The 13228-nt window shown below is 55.8% G+C and overlaps 1 protein-coding gene and 1 non-coding gene across 2 annotated transcripts in view; one reads left to right on the forward strand and one right to left on the reverse strand.

Moving 5' to 3' along the window:
* HS3ST4 (heparan sulfate-glucosamine 3-sulfotransferase 4) overlaps positions 1–13228 on the reverse strand; it is a 399813-nt gene that overhangs the window by 367316 nt on the left and 19269 nt on the right. The gene's annotated exons all lie outside the window — the stretch shown is intronic.
* TRNAA-AGC (transfer RNA alanine (anticodon AGC)) lies at positions 1454–1529 on the forward strand. The gene has a single exon. It is a non-coding gene; the product is annotated as a tRNA-Ala (tRNA).

Consider the following 13228-nt stretch of genomic DNA (forward strand, 5'->3'; position numbering starts at 1 on the left):
CCTGTTGCTTCCCTCGGGAATCCCCTTGTCTTAGTCACTGAGCGCATCCCGTACCTACAACGGTGCCCCACGGGTGAATAAATGGATAATGTCAGAAATGAGCCCGGCCCATTCGTGACCAGTAGGAGACAGAGGAAATACACTAGAGTCTTCCGAGGGAACTTTCTCCCTTATGGAAGAAAAACGCTGCCCAAGGGACAGTAAGGTGGTCACACTCCTCCTGGCTCCTTCGCACACTCGCGTGCAAGAGCGTGAGGCTGGAGCCGCAGCCGCCACCCTCTCCTTCCCCCCCCCCCGGGGCCCCCAACCCGGGGTCGTGATCAACAAGCCACCGTTCCAAACGCAACAGGCTCGCTGGGGAGCCCTGGAGGCGGCAGCCAGCCTGACCCCTTCACACACGGTAATTTGCTGCATCTATCCTGGGACCACCGAGCCAGATTTCACGCCGAGTGAAATCTAAATACCCTATGTCACTGTTCGTTAGGTTTTTCTTGCTCACGGCTAAAAGCATCCGGACTGACGCGTTCTGCATTTATTAGTCTGAACGGTGGTTGGCATTTTGCTGGTCTGTCTTCCCACCTAGACCGAGTTCCACGGAGAGAAACATGCGTGTTACTGACCCCCCCCCCCCCCCGCCCGGTCTCTACAGCACCTGGCGAGGAAGGGGGATGCCTCACACGTCTGTCACAGGGGAGGCTCATGCCCCCACTCCTGCCTCCCCCAGCCCCCAAGAACTAAAACTCAAGCCGACCCACTTCTCTCTCTCTCTCCCCCCCCCCACTCTCTTTCTCTCTCTGAACCGTCAGAGATATCTGTGATGTTGGCTCCCAGCTCTCAGATGCTAGTATGCATCTTAAAAGTCACTCTTCCTCCAGCTTTCTATAAATCAAATAGACATTTTTCAGACCCGGTTTTAGAAGATCCGTTAGTGACTCTCAGCAGAGATGTTCACTCCTTCCTTTTCAAAACCCTGAGTGCCGGGAAATGCATTTTCTTTTCTCACCAGCCTCCTACATCTCTGGCTCTCTCATCTTTATGTATCTCCACCCGATTTCCAAGCCTAACGCTAAGCCTTCCTCTCTTTCCACCAGGTACTCGGTCCGTGTGCAAAAACCATCTTGAGCATGGCTTTGCTTGTCACCTCTATGTAGACACTTCTCCAAACGTGCACCCGCTAGCCCTGTCTTCTCTCCTGGGCTCAGAGATGTACAGCCAACTATCTGAAAGCTAGATAGAGATAGATGTCTTCAAACCACGTGAAATTCAACATTTCTGAAACTGAACTCATTATCTCCCCTGATTAATCAGTGGTCCAGATGAAGGTATAGGAAACTTACCCCAAGCTTCAGAGAGCAAAGGAAACGTATTGGCTCAAGTCACTAGAAAGGTCTTAGACAGAGCGGGTCTCAGGCACCCCTGGATTAAAGAGTTTCAACAAAAAAAATTTCAACAGGCCCTGGCCAGTTGGCTCAGCGGTAGAGCGTTGGCCTAGCATGCCGAGGACCCGGGTTCGATTCCCGGCCAGGGCACACAGGAGAAGCGCCCATTTGCTTCTCCACCCCTCCACCGCGCTTTCCTCTCTCTCTCTTCCCCTCCCGCAGCCAAGGCTCCATTGGAGCAAAGATGGCCCGGGCGCTGGGTATGGCTCTGTGGCCTCTGCCTCAGGCGCTAGAGTGGCTCTGGTCGCAACATGGCGACGCCCAGGATGGGCAGAGCATCGCCCCCTGGTGGGCAGAGCATCGCCCCCTGGTGGGCAGAGCGTCGCCCCATGGTGGGCGTGCCGGGTGGATCCCGGTCGGGCGCATGCGGGAGTCTGTCTGACTGTCTCTCCCCGTTTCCAGCTTCAGAAAAATGAAAAAAAAAAAAATTCAACAAAATAAGGGCTGTGTGTGTGTGGGTCTCTCTCTCTCTCTCTCTCTCTCTCTCTCTCTCTCTCTCTCTCTCTCTCCTGTGTACCTCCCACTGTACACAGCTTTCTCCACAGGCTGGAATGTGACCAGAAACATCTACAGCACTCCACCCTTCCTGCTCCAAGACTCTAAAGGCAAGTCCCCTTCACCTTCAACCTTCAACGACCAACAACAAGGGACCTCACTGGGGAAGCCGTGGTCACCAGCCCGAGCTTGCCCCAAGCCCGAGGTCACACCGCAGCGCGGCGTGCTGCGGCCACGGCAGCTGGGTTTCTCTGAGGGGAGATCCGACGGAAAGCCACACGACTGGACTAGCCGCTCCCCAGAGGTCGAGGGCGCAGGGCATGCCGGACGGGTTCGTGGAGCAGGAGTCCTCTCTGCCTCACCCCTGCTCTTCTCCTGTGCTCATGTCTCGGGGAATAAAGTCACCCTTCTCCCATGCAGTGACGCTGGCCGGACACCTCGGACCTCCTGCTGACTTCCCCTCTCCCGCCGTCCCCCAGAGACAAGGCAACATCCGAGCCTTTCAGTTCTGCCTGCTGAGTATCATTTGACATCGTCCAATCCTTTCCTTCTTCACGGCCATCTTCCTAGTCTGGGCCACCAGAAGGAACCCCTCCTGTACGATGGCAGGTCCCCCCCCCTACATAGTTCCCAGGGGACTCCCTACACGGCAACCAGGCTGATCGTCCCCAAGCAGGAACCTGACTGCGTCACCTGTCTGCTGAAATCACTGAACAGCCCTCCATCTCCCTCTCTCAGGATGAAGCCCCAAATCTGCAACATGTATTATTACAAAGCCCTGCACAGCGATCCCCCCGCCAACTTCACCCTCAGCCACGCCTCCCTCTCGGACTGGGCTCCAGCGCTGTGGGCTTCCAGACCTCCCAACACGCCCTCCGCCTTCCCGCCCTGAGGTCGTTGCACCTGGCTATTCCCTCTGCTCGAACTGCCCTCTTACACACACACACACACACACACACACGCACACGCACACCCCTTGACTCCTCCTCATTCTTCAGATGCCATTCCCTTAAGAGAGTCTCCCCAGTCTCTCCAACCCCCAGAAGGTTAGACCTCTTGTTATATGCTCAAATTCCACCCTTTGTTAGAGCCTGTCCCCTCCCGGCACTCACTGGGCGCAGAATTTTAACGTTGTTGACCTTGACTGATCGTATGGCTTCTCCACTGGAAGCCAACGGCCACAAGAGCAAGAATCAGTGGCTTCTGCCCACCAGTGCGCCCTAGCACCACACCCAGAGCCTGGCACACAGGGGGGCCATCAACAGGAATTGGGGGAACAAATGTTGGCATGATTGCTGGAAGGGAGACGGATTGAAGGCACAGGTTCTGGAGCCAGACGGGTTAAAATCTTGGGTCAATCACAACTCAAGTTGTGTCACCTTGGACAAGTCACCGGCAGTTCTCCCTTCTTTAAGCCTCAGTTTCCTCACTTCTAAAATATGGACAACAACGAGAGTTCCTAAGATGAGTTACCTAAAACGCTTCCCACGACCTCTGGAACGCAGACGGCACCTGTACCCATAACAGCTGAGTTTGGCCACGGGCAACTGAAAACCGCCATCACGAGGCTGGAGTGACACAGAAACCGAGCTCTGGCTCATGACAGCGAGCCCTCGGGCCCCTTCTGTCTCCTCTCCGTCTTTCGCAAGACAGGGGCTTTCCCACCGCGGCGTAAGATTCCTCTGATCTTCAACGGCTCATTCGGCCTTCTGGTCAACGTGGAGAAGAGTGTCCCCGGAATGCCCTTTCTCAGAAGTCACACCCAGCGTCCACTCTCCAGTCCCGCTGGCCCGCACTGAACCTCGTCGGCCACACCAGGCAGGACAAAGGCCAAGAAGCACAGTCCTTATTTCAGACCGTCAAGTGCCCGACAAAACTCTAGACCCCCCACAGCAGCCTGTGTCACAGCCACGGTGACGGACAGCGCTCCCTCAGACCTGGGCCGTCCCCACGAAGGGGCGCCTCCGGAAAAGATCTCACACGCAGGTGAGCCTGCAGACAGGTGTGCGGGCAGCGGCTCGCGCTGTCACAGGAACGGGCACGTCCACCTGCCCCGCTCCCACACCAGACACACTGAGCGCTCGGACAGGACGACTGTGGGCTCCCGCACCGGACACACTGAGCGCTCGGACAGGACGACTGTGCGCTCCCGCACTGGACACACTGAGCGCTCGGACAGGACGACTGCGCGCTCCCGCACTGGACACACTGAGCACTCGGACAGGACGACTGCGCGCTCCCGCACCGGACACACTGAGCGCTCGGACAGGACGGCTGGACGCTCCCGCACCGGACACACTGAGCACTCGGACAGGACGACTGTGCGCTCAGACAGGACGACTGTGCGCTCAGACAGGACGACTGTGCGCTCAGACAGGACGGCTGGACGCTCCCGCACCGGACACACTGAGCGCTCAGACAGGACGACTGTGTGCTCCCGCACCGGACACACTGAGCGCTCTGACAGGACGACTGTGCGCTCAGACAGGACGACTGTGCGCTCAGACAGGACGACTGTGCGCTCAGACAGGACGGCTGGACGCTCCCGCACCGGACACACTGAGCGCTCAGACAGGACGACTGTGCGCTCAGACAGGACGACTGTGCGCTCAGACAGGACGGCTGGACGCTCCCGCACCGGACACACTGAGCACTCGGACAGGACGACTGTGCGCTCCCGCACGGGACACACTGAGCACTCGGACAGGACGACTGTGCGCTCAGACAGGACGACTGTGCGCTCAGACAGGACGACTGTGCGCTCAGACAGGACGGCTGGACGCTCCCGCACCGGACACACTGAGCGCTCTGACACGACGACTGCGCGCTCCCGCACGGGACACACTGAGCACTCGGACACACTGAGCTCTCGGACAGGACGACTGCGCGCTCCCGCACTGGACACACTGAGCACTCGGACAGGACGACTGTGTGCTCCCGCACCGGACACACTGAGCTCTCGGACACACTGAGCACTCAGACAGGACGACTGCGCGCTCCCGCACCGGACACACTGAGCGCTCTGACACGACGACTGCGCGCTCCCGCACGGGACACACTGAGCACTCGGACAGGACGACTGCGCGCTCTTGCACCGGACACACTGAGCGCTCTGACACGACGACTGCGCGCTCCCACACCGGACACACTGAGCACTCGGACACACTGAGCGCTCCGACACACTGAGCACTCGGACAGGACGACTGCGCGCTCCCGCACCGGACACACTGAGCACTCGGACACACTGAGCACTCGGACACACTGAGCGCTCGGACACACTGAGCACTCGGACACACTGAGCACTCGGACACACTGAGCACTCGGACACACTGAGCGCTCAGACAGGACGGCTGGACGCTCCCGCACCGGACACACTGAGTGCTCAGACAGGACGACTGCATGCTCCCGCACCGGACACACTGAGTGCTCAGACAGGACGACTGCGCGCTCCCGCACTGGACACACTGAGCGCTCGGACAGGACGACTGCACACTCCCGCACCGGACACACTGAGCACTCGGACACACTGAGCACTCGGACACACTGAGCACTCGGACACACTGAGCACTCGGACACACTGAGCGCTCAGACAGGACGGCTGGACGCTCCCGCACCGGACACACTGAGTGCTCAGACAGGACGACTGCATGCTCCCGCACCGGACACACTGAGCGCTCGGACAGGACAGCTGGACGCTCCCGCACTGGACACACTGAGCACTCGGACAGGACGACTGTGTGCTCCCGCACCGGACACACTGAGCTCTCGGACACACTGAGCACTCAGACAGGACGACTGCGTGCTCCCACACCAGACACACTGAGCGCTTGGACAGGACGGCTGGACGCTCCCACACCGGACACACTGAGCGCTCGGACACACTGAGCACTTGGACACACTGAGCACTCGGACAGGACAGCTGGACGCTCCCACACCGGACACACTGAGCGCTCGGACACACTGAGCACTTGGACACACTGAGCACTCGGACAGGACGGCTGGACGCTCCCACACCGGACACACTGAGCGCTCGGACACACTGAGCACTTGGACACACTGAGCGCTCGGACAGGACAGCTGCGCGCTCCCGCACCGGACACACTGAGCGCTCGGACAGGACGGCTGGACGCTCCCACACCGGACACACTGAGCACTCGGACACACTGAGCACTTGGACACACTGAGCGCTCGGACAGGACAGCTGCGCGCTCCCGCACCGGACACACTGAGCGCTCGGACAGGACAGCTGGACGCTCCCACACTGGACACACTGAGCGCTTGGACAGGACGGTTGGACGCTCCCACACCGGACACACTGAGCGCTCGGACAGGACGGCTGGACGCTCCCACACCGGACACACTGAGCGCTTGGACACACTGAGCACTCGGACACACTGAGCACTCGGACAGGACGGCTGGACGCTCCCACACCGGACACACTGAGCGCTCGGACACACTGAGCACTTGGACACACTGAGCGCTCGGACAGGACAGCTGCGCGCTCCCGCACCGGACACACTGAGCGCTCGGACAGGACGGCTGGACGCTCCCACACCGGACACACTGAGCACTCGGACACACTGAGCACTTGGACACACTGAGCGCTCGGACAGGACAGCTGCGCGCTCCCGCACCGGACACACTGAGCGCTCGGACAGGACAGCTGGACGCTCCCACACTGGACACACTGAGCGCTTGGACAGGACGGTTGGACGCTCCCACACCGGACACACTGAGCGCTCGGACAGGACGGCTGGACGCTCCCACACCGGACACACTGAGCGCTTGGACACACTGAGCACTCGGACACACTGAGCACTCGGACAGGACGGCTGGACGCTCCCACACCGGACACACTGAGCGCTCGGACACACTGAGCACTTGGACACACTGAGCACTCGGACAGGACGGCTGGACACTCCCACACTGGACACACTGAGCACTTGGACAGGACGGCTGGACGCTCCCACACTGGACACACTGAGTGCCTCCCCGCCCCCCATCTCTAACCACCTCTCGAAAACCTCATCTTGCCCCAGCGCTAAAGCAATCCTGTCACTTCCGCTTAAATCCGCTCGGGGGACGTTGAAAAGGGGAATCTTCTGCCTCACGGTGAAGTCTCAAGCGGTAGAGAAAAGCGATTCATCAGCGGTTCAGAGAGAGAAAAGAAGTATTTACCCCCCCCCCCCACCCCGGGTGCAGAAGAGAAAGGAGCATTGAGTGTTATTCTGATAACAGACACGAAACTCTAAGTAAGAGCATCCGAGAGCGATCACCACACTCCACCGCTCGTGTTATTCCATCCCGTGGTCATTGTACATGGGAGCCGTCTCATTATTAAAAGCTTTTATTCAGAGCCAGCAGGTGCCCGGGGCAGAGAGGGGGCTCAGTTGTATGAACCCGCTGTCGTCCTCAGTTGGAGGCGAGGTGGGGGTCTTTCTGGAGAACTTAGCAATGAGATGACTGTGTGATGACAACTTATCAAAATACATCAAAGGGTGTCTCGCTTTAGAAAGTATGCGCTTTGTCCATTTCCTCTACAGACACGCGCCCGGGGATCACAGAGCACCCCACCCCCACACCCCCGCACCCCCCACACCCCCGCACCTTGTTTGTAAACACGAAGGGCGGGAGTCGGCGGAGCTGTCCCTCCGGAGCGCGGTGGCCACTCCTTCAGGACACAGCCTGCCGGAGAAGCACAGTGTCGACCTCACAGTGAAGGGACCTGACCTCTGTGCCGTGTCATAGAAAGTGCTGGTGAGCTAACGGCGGGTCCCCACGGCTCTGGCCTTAGCGTTTCCCAGCTCTGCGCCCGTGAGCAAGTTCCCGGACATCTCCAAGCTGGAGCTGCCCAGCTGAAGAGTGGACCATAGCAGGCCCACCTCCTGGCGTCCTGCAGAGATGAAGCCCAGCACTTAGCCTAGGAGACAGAGGGCGAGCTGGCACGGGGCATTAACTGTCACCCGTAGGGCGGCAGGCTTCGTGGCATCGATCACACCTGCCCCGTGTCACCAGACTGTCAAGGACTACATCCCCCCTCCCCCGACTGTGCTGACAGCCCCAAGGGGCAGAAACACAGCCCAGCGGGCTGTGGACAGCGGCTCCCTGCCGGGAGTGCGGCCACAGGGCAGGACACAGGACGCAGGACGCAGGACACAGGACCCAGGACCCAGGAAACATGCCTTCGAGAGAGGCGATGTCTTCCACTTCCATTCATTTGTCAGTGTCTTTTTCGTTTAATACCTGCTCATGTTGCTTTTATATAAATAATAGCGGGTTTATTTTCATTCTAAGATTGGCTTCTCAGAAGGAAACTTTAATGACAGTTCTTAGTGGATTAGCACGGAGATATGCAAAGCCGGGGGAGAGGGGTCCCCAAGTCGGAGCACATTAGGAGGAGTGAGGACAAGCAGAGGTGGCAGGGGCATCCAGGAAGCACCCAGCAGAGCCCGTCGTGGCCTTAGACCCACACTGGCAAGTGCGTCTTCCAGGGTCCTCGCCTGCCTTTCACCGACTCGCGTGAGAAAGCCCCAGCCCTCCGCACCCCAGGACAGGATGGACTCGAAGACAGCATCTTTCAGGGGGGGCGATGAACGTAAAGTGAGGTCACGAAGGTGAGCCCTGGTCCAATAGGACTGGTGTCCTTAGAAGGACATGCGGACACAGACACACAGAGGGGAGACCGTGGGGAGACACAGGGAGGAGGAGAGAGGGCCTCCCCTGCGAGTCAGAGAGAGCGGTCTGGGAGGGAACCATCGCAGACCACGCCGTGCCGGGGACTCCCGGCCTCCAGGCCGGCGAGAGACATGTTTCTATCGTGTACGCCTCCAGCTGTGCGCTTGGCCACGGCAGCCTGAGCGGACCCACCCGCTCTGCCGCCGGGGCTTCTCCCGCACACGAACGTCACGTTTCCGGGGTGAAAATCCACCTGTCTCTCTTTCCCGCATGGATTCTAGGTGGTCGATGTTTTGCCGTCTTGGTGTGAAAGGCCTCTTTGGTGCCATCCCAACATTATTACAATGTATCCATGTGGCCTTCCGCTACGCCAGCATTTTCCTTCTTGTCACTGTACTGCTGCTTTGGGGGTACAGGGGGCCTCTTTTGTTTCGTTCTTCAGTTTATTTCCGTAACCTGGTCGCGGTCGCGCCCTCATGTTGGGAGTAGAGCCCACTGCCCGTATTACTTTTACTTATAAAAATGTATTTTAGGCACCGGAAGATGTTCACGATACACTTTTAAGTGAAAAAAAAAAAAAAAAAGCAAATTATTTTATAAAATAACATTTTGAAAAAGAAATAAAACGATTTATCTATATTTTGTCATTATCAAAAAAAAATATTATGAAGGCCTGACACTAAGTTATTAGCGATGGCGACCTTCTGGTTGTTAGTGACAGCGACCTCCGGCGACAGAATGTCTTGTACTGTCAGTATTTTCTAATCGTCTCACTGGACATGTTTTACATGATAATTCAGGGGAAGTACTGAACCCTAGGGGTCGGGCAGTGAGGAAGATGAGGACGCACTCCGAGAGTGAGGTGCCGTGAGCTGCAGACCAAGCCCTGGGCCAGCTCCCTGACCTCCCCGGCCTCAGCTTCCTCGTGTGTAAACTGGAGACGAGAGCAGTCTCTCTCTCTCTCTCTCTGTGTTATGTGACGATGTTGCTGACTTATTGTCAAGGAAAATGAAGTTCAGCGGATACAGAGCCAGACTCAGACGACGGCAAGTCCCGGAGAGCTGTCTCCCAACAGCACGCACGACCTCAGCACTCCCGTGCCGGGTACTGACCAACCGGCAGGACGCTGACTTTTACGTTTTGTGGTTATTACGACAATGACCATTTAGAAGAAGAGCAGAGGCCCTGGCCGGTTGGCTCAGTGGTAGAGCGTCGGCCTGGCGTGCAGGAGTCCCAGGTTCGATTCCCGGCCAGGGCACACAGGAGAGGCGCCCATCTGCTTCTCCACCCCTCCCCCTCTCCTTCCTCTCTGTCTCTCTCTTCCCCTCCCGCAGCCAAGGCTCCATTGGAGCAAAGATGGCCCGGGCGCTGAGGACGGCTCTATAGCCTCTGCCCCAGGCGCTAGAGTTGCTCTGGTTGCAACAGAGCGATGCCCTGGAGGGGCAGAGCGTCGCCCCCTGGTGGGCGTGCCAGGTGGATCCGGTTGGGCGCATGCGGGAGTCTGTCTGACTGTCCCCGTTTCTGGCTTCAGAAAAATACAGAAAAAAATAAATAAATAAATAAATAAATAAATAGAAGAAGAGCAGGAGTCTCTCTCACGGGCTCGTCAGGAGGACTGTCTGGGGAGATGGTACATGTCGAAGTTCTTGGAGGGCATAAGAAGCGTCGAGTCGGCGTGCCATGGTGTGCCGTGGTGTGCCACACGGGCGAGAAGAGGGGCAATGCCCCGGAAGAGCCACTGCCACCACCCGGGACGGGCTCTGCCACGGGTGCGGGTCACACGGTGTAGCCAGGCACGTCCAAAGGGGGCCATGTTTATCGGAGGACCCAGGCGTCGGCAGACCAGCCCCTCCATGCCGGGGACCTGGCCCTGACTTCATCCAGAGCAGGAGCGTCCCCGTCACGGGCTCTGCGACAGGGGAGTGATGTTATTACTCAAGTTTTAACCAAGGCACTGTTCCTGAAAACCTTTCCAGAGGCAGTTGTCAGCCTCGGGGGGGGGGGGGCTATTTGTGAGGAACAAGAATGGGGCCAGGAAAGAGGAAAGAGCGAGACAGGGTCTCTGCCACCGGCCCCTCCTGCAGAGACATCACACAAGCAACGCCACAGGTCAGAGAGCGGCATCTCACCCCTCACACTGCCTCGAAATAGCCTCCACTGCAGGGCTTTTCTCCCTTTCTCTTAAAAAAAAAAGAAAGAAAAGAAAAAACACAGCCCAGAGCAACTCCCGGGCCGGCCGCCCTGCGCCCTGCGTGGAGGAGGGCGCTGAGCCCCTGGGGTCTCTGGGGCCGCCAGCTCACAGCCGGGCTTGGAAAATCAATAGGACTCTTTGAAGTTCCCCAGGGTGCTGAGACCTCCACGCCCCAACTCCAGGGGGCAGTGGACATGATCCCCCGTCCTCCACGGCATCAGAATACGTGCCTTCACTTCCCGGGCAGCCTCAGAACACAGCCACGGAGCTGTTTTCTAAGAGGCGGACCTGACGTCCGGCCGCGGAAGTGGCTTCTAGACCAGGGGTCCCCAAACTTTTTACACAGGGGGCCAGTTCACTGTCCCTCAGACCATTGAAGGGCCGGACTATAAAATAAAACAACTATAACCAAATCCCTATGAACACTGCACATATCTTATTTTAAAGTAAAAAAACAAAACGGGAACAAATACAATATTTAAAATAAAGAACAAGTAAATTTAAATCAACAAACTGACCAGTATTTCAATGGGAACTATGCTCCTCTCACTGACCACCAATGAAAGAGGTGCCCCTTCCAGAAGTGCTGCGGGGGCCGAATAAATGGCCTCAGGGGGCCGCATGCGGCCCGCGGGCCGTAGTTTGGGGACCCCTGTTCTAAACCTTCACAACTCTGTCTGCAGACAACACGGGGAACAGCCGGGCCCTGCGGCTGCATCACGGAGCGGGGGGGGGGGGTGAGGGGTTGGGGGGGGACTGAGCCCTCAGCACCTTCTCTCCGAGAAGCAGCGCACGACTGACAAGATGGTGGCCCAAAGGGTGCACCCTAAATGCCTCTGTTCGAGTACAGGTCACCGCCATAATGACCTGTGGGTCTCTGGGGTCATTCTTCAACTCCCTCTGCCTCAGTTTCCACAGAAGTATAGCGCCCTCACTCAAGAGGGGTCACTGTGAGGATGAAGTGATGCAAAGGGGGGGCAGGAGCACACTGGGGGTGCCCTTGATTCACATAAGCACTCAAAACTGCTACTAAAAACTCCCTAGTAACAATAAGCCAATCCAGGAAAGTCGCAGGACAGAAAATCAATGTATAAAAGGCCACCGCTCTCCTATCTGCCAAAAGTGAAACTTCAGAAAATGAACTCACAAAAAAGAAAAAAGAACACGATTCTATTTACAATTGCAACAAAAATAAAATAAAATACCTAGGGATAAACTTAACAAAGAATGTGAAGGACCTACACGTGTACTGAAAACTACAAAACATTATTCAAACAAATTGAAAAAGGCATGATAAAGTGGAAAAAATACCCCATGTACATGGATTGGAAGAATCAACATAGTTAAAAGGGCCAGATTACCCAAAGCAATACACAGATTTAATGCTATCTCCATCAAAATCCCAATGTGATTTTTCTACCGAAATATAACCAAAAAATCACCAGGTTTGTATGGAACCATAAAAAAAAAAAAACATACAAAAAAAAAACAATTAGTCAAAGCAATCCTGAAGGAAAAGAATGGAGCTGGAGGTATCACACCGCCTGACTTCGAATTATACGACAGAGCCACGGTCACCAAAACAGCATGGTACGGGCAGAAAAACAGACGTACAGACCAATGGAACAGCATCGAGAGCCCAGAAATAAAACCACGTATATATGGACAAATAATCTTTAACAAAGGAGCCAAAAACACCTAATGGAGAAAAGAAAGTTTCTTCAGTAAATGGCGCTGGGGAAATTGGAAAGCCACATGCAAAAGAGTGAAACTTGAATACAAGTTTGTCCTCCTGCACAAAAATTAATTGAAAATGGATCAAAGACCTAAATATAAAATATGAAACAATAAAGAACATAGAAGAAAACATAAGTACTAAACTTATGGACCTCTGGCCGTAGAGGACAATTTATGAATTTGACCCCAAAGGAAAGAGAAGTAAAAGCAAGAATAAATGAATGGGACTATATCAGACTAAAAAGCTTCTGCACAGCAAAAGAAACTGACAGCAAAACAAAAAGGCAGCCAGCTAAATAGAAGATCGCATTCACAAACAACAGCTCCGATAAGGGGTTAATATCCAAACTATATAAAGAACTCACAAAGCTCAGCAACAAACAAGCAAACAATCCAATTAAAAAATGGGGAGAAGACCTGAACAGACACTTCTCCCAGGAAGAAATACAAATGGCCAATAGATGTATGAAAAGATGCTCATCTTCACTAGCTATTTGAGAAATACCCATCAAAACTACAATGAGATACCACCTCACACCTGTTAGATTAGCTAGCTATTATCAACAAGACAGGTAATAACAAGTGTTGGAGAGGCTGTGGAGAAAAAGGAACCCTCATCCACTGTTGGTGGGAATGTAAAGTAGTACAACCATTATGGAAGAAAGTATGGTGGTTCCTCAAAAATTTTAAA

Source organism: Saccopteryx leptura, chromosome 4, assembly GCF_036850995.1.
Source record: "Saccopteryx leptura isolate mSacLep1 chromosome 4, mSacLep1_pri_phased_curated, whole genome shotgun sequence".
NCBI lineage: Eukaryota > Metazoa > Chordata > Mammalia > Chiroptera > Emballonuridae > Saccopteryx > Saccopteryx leptura.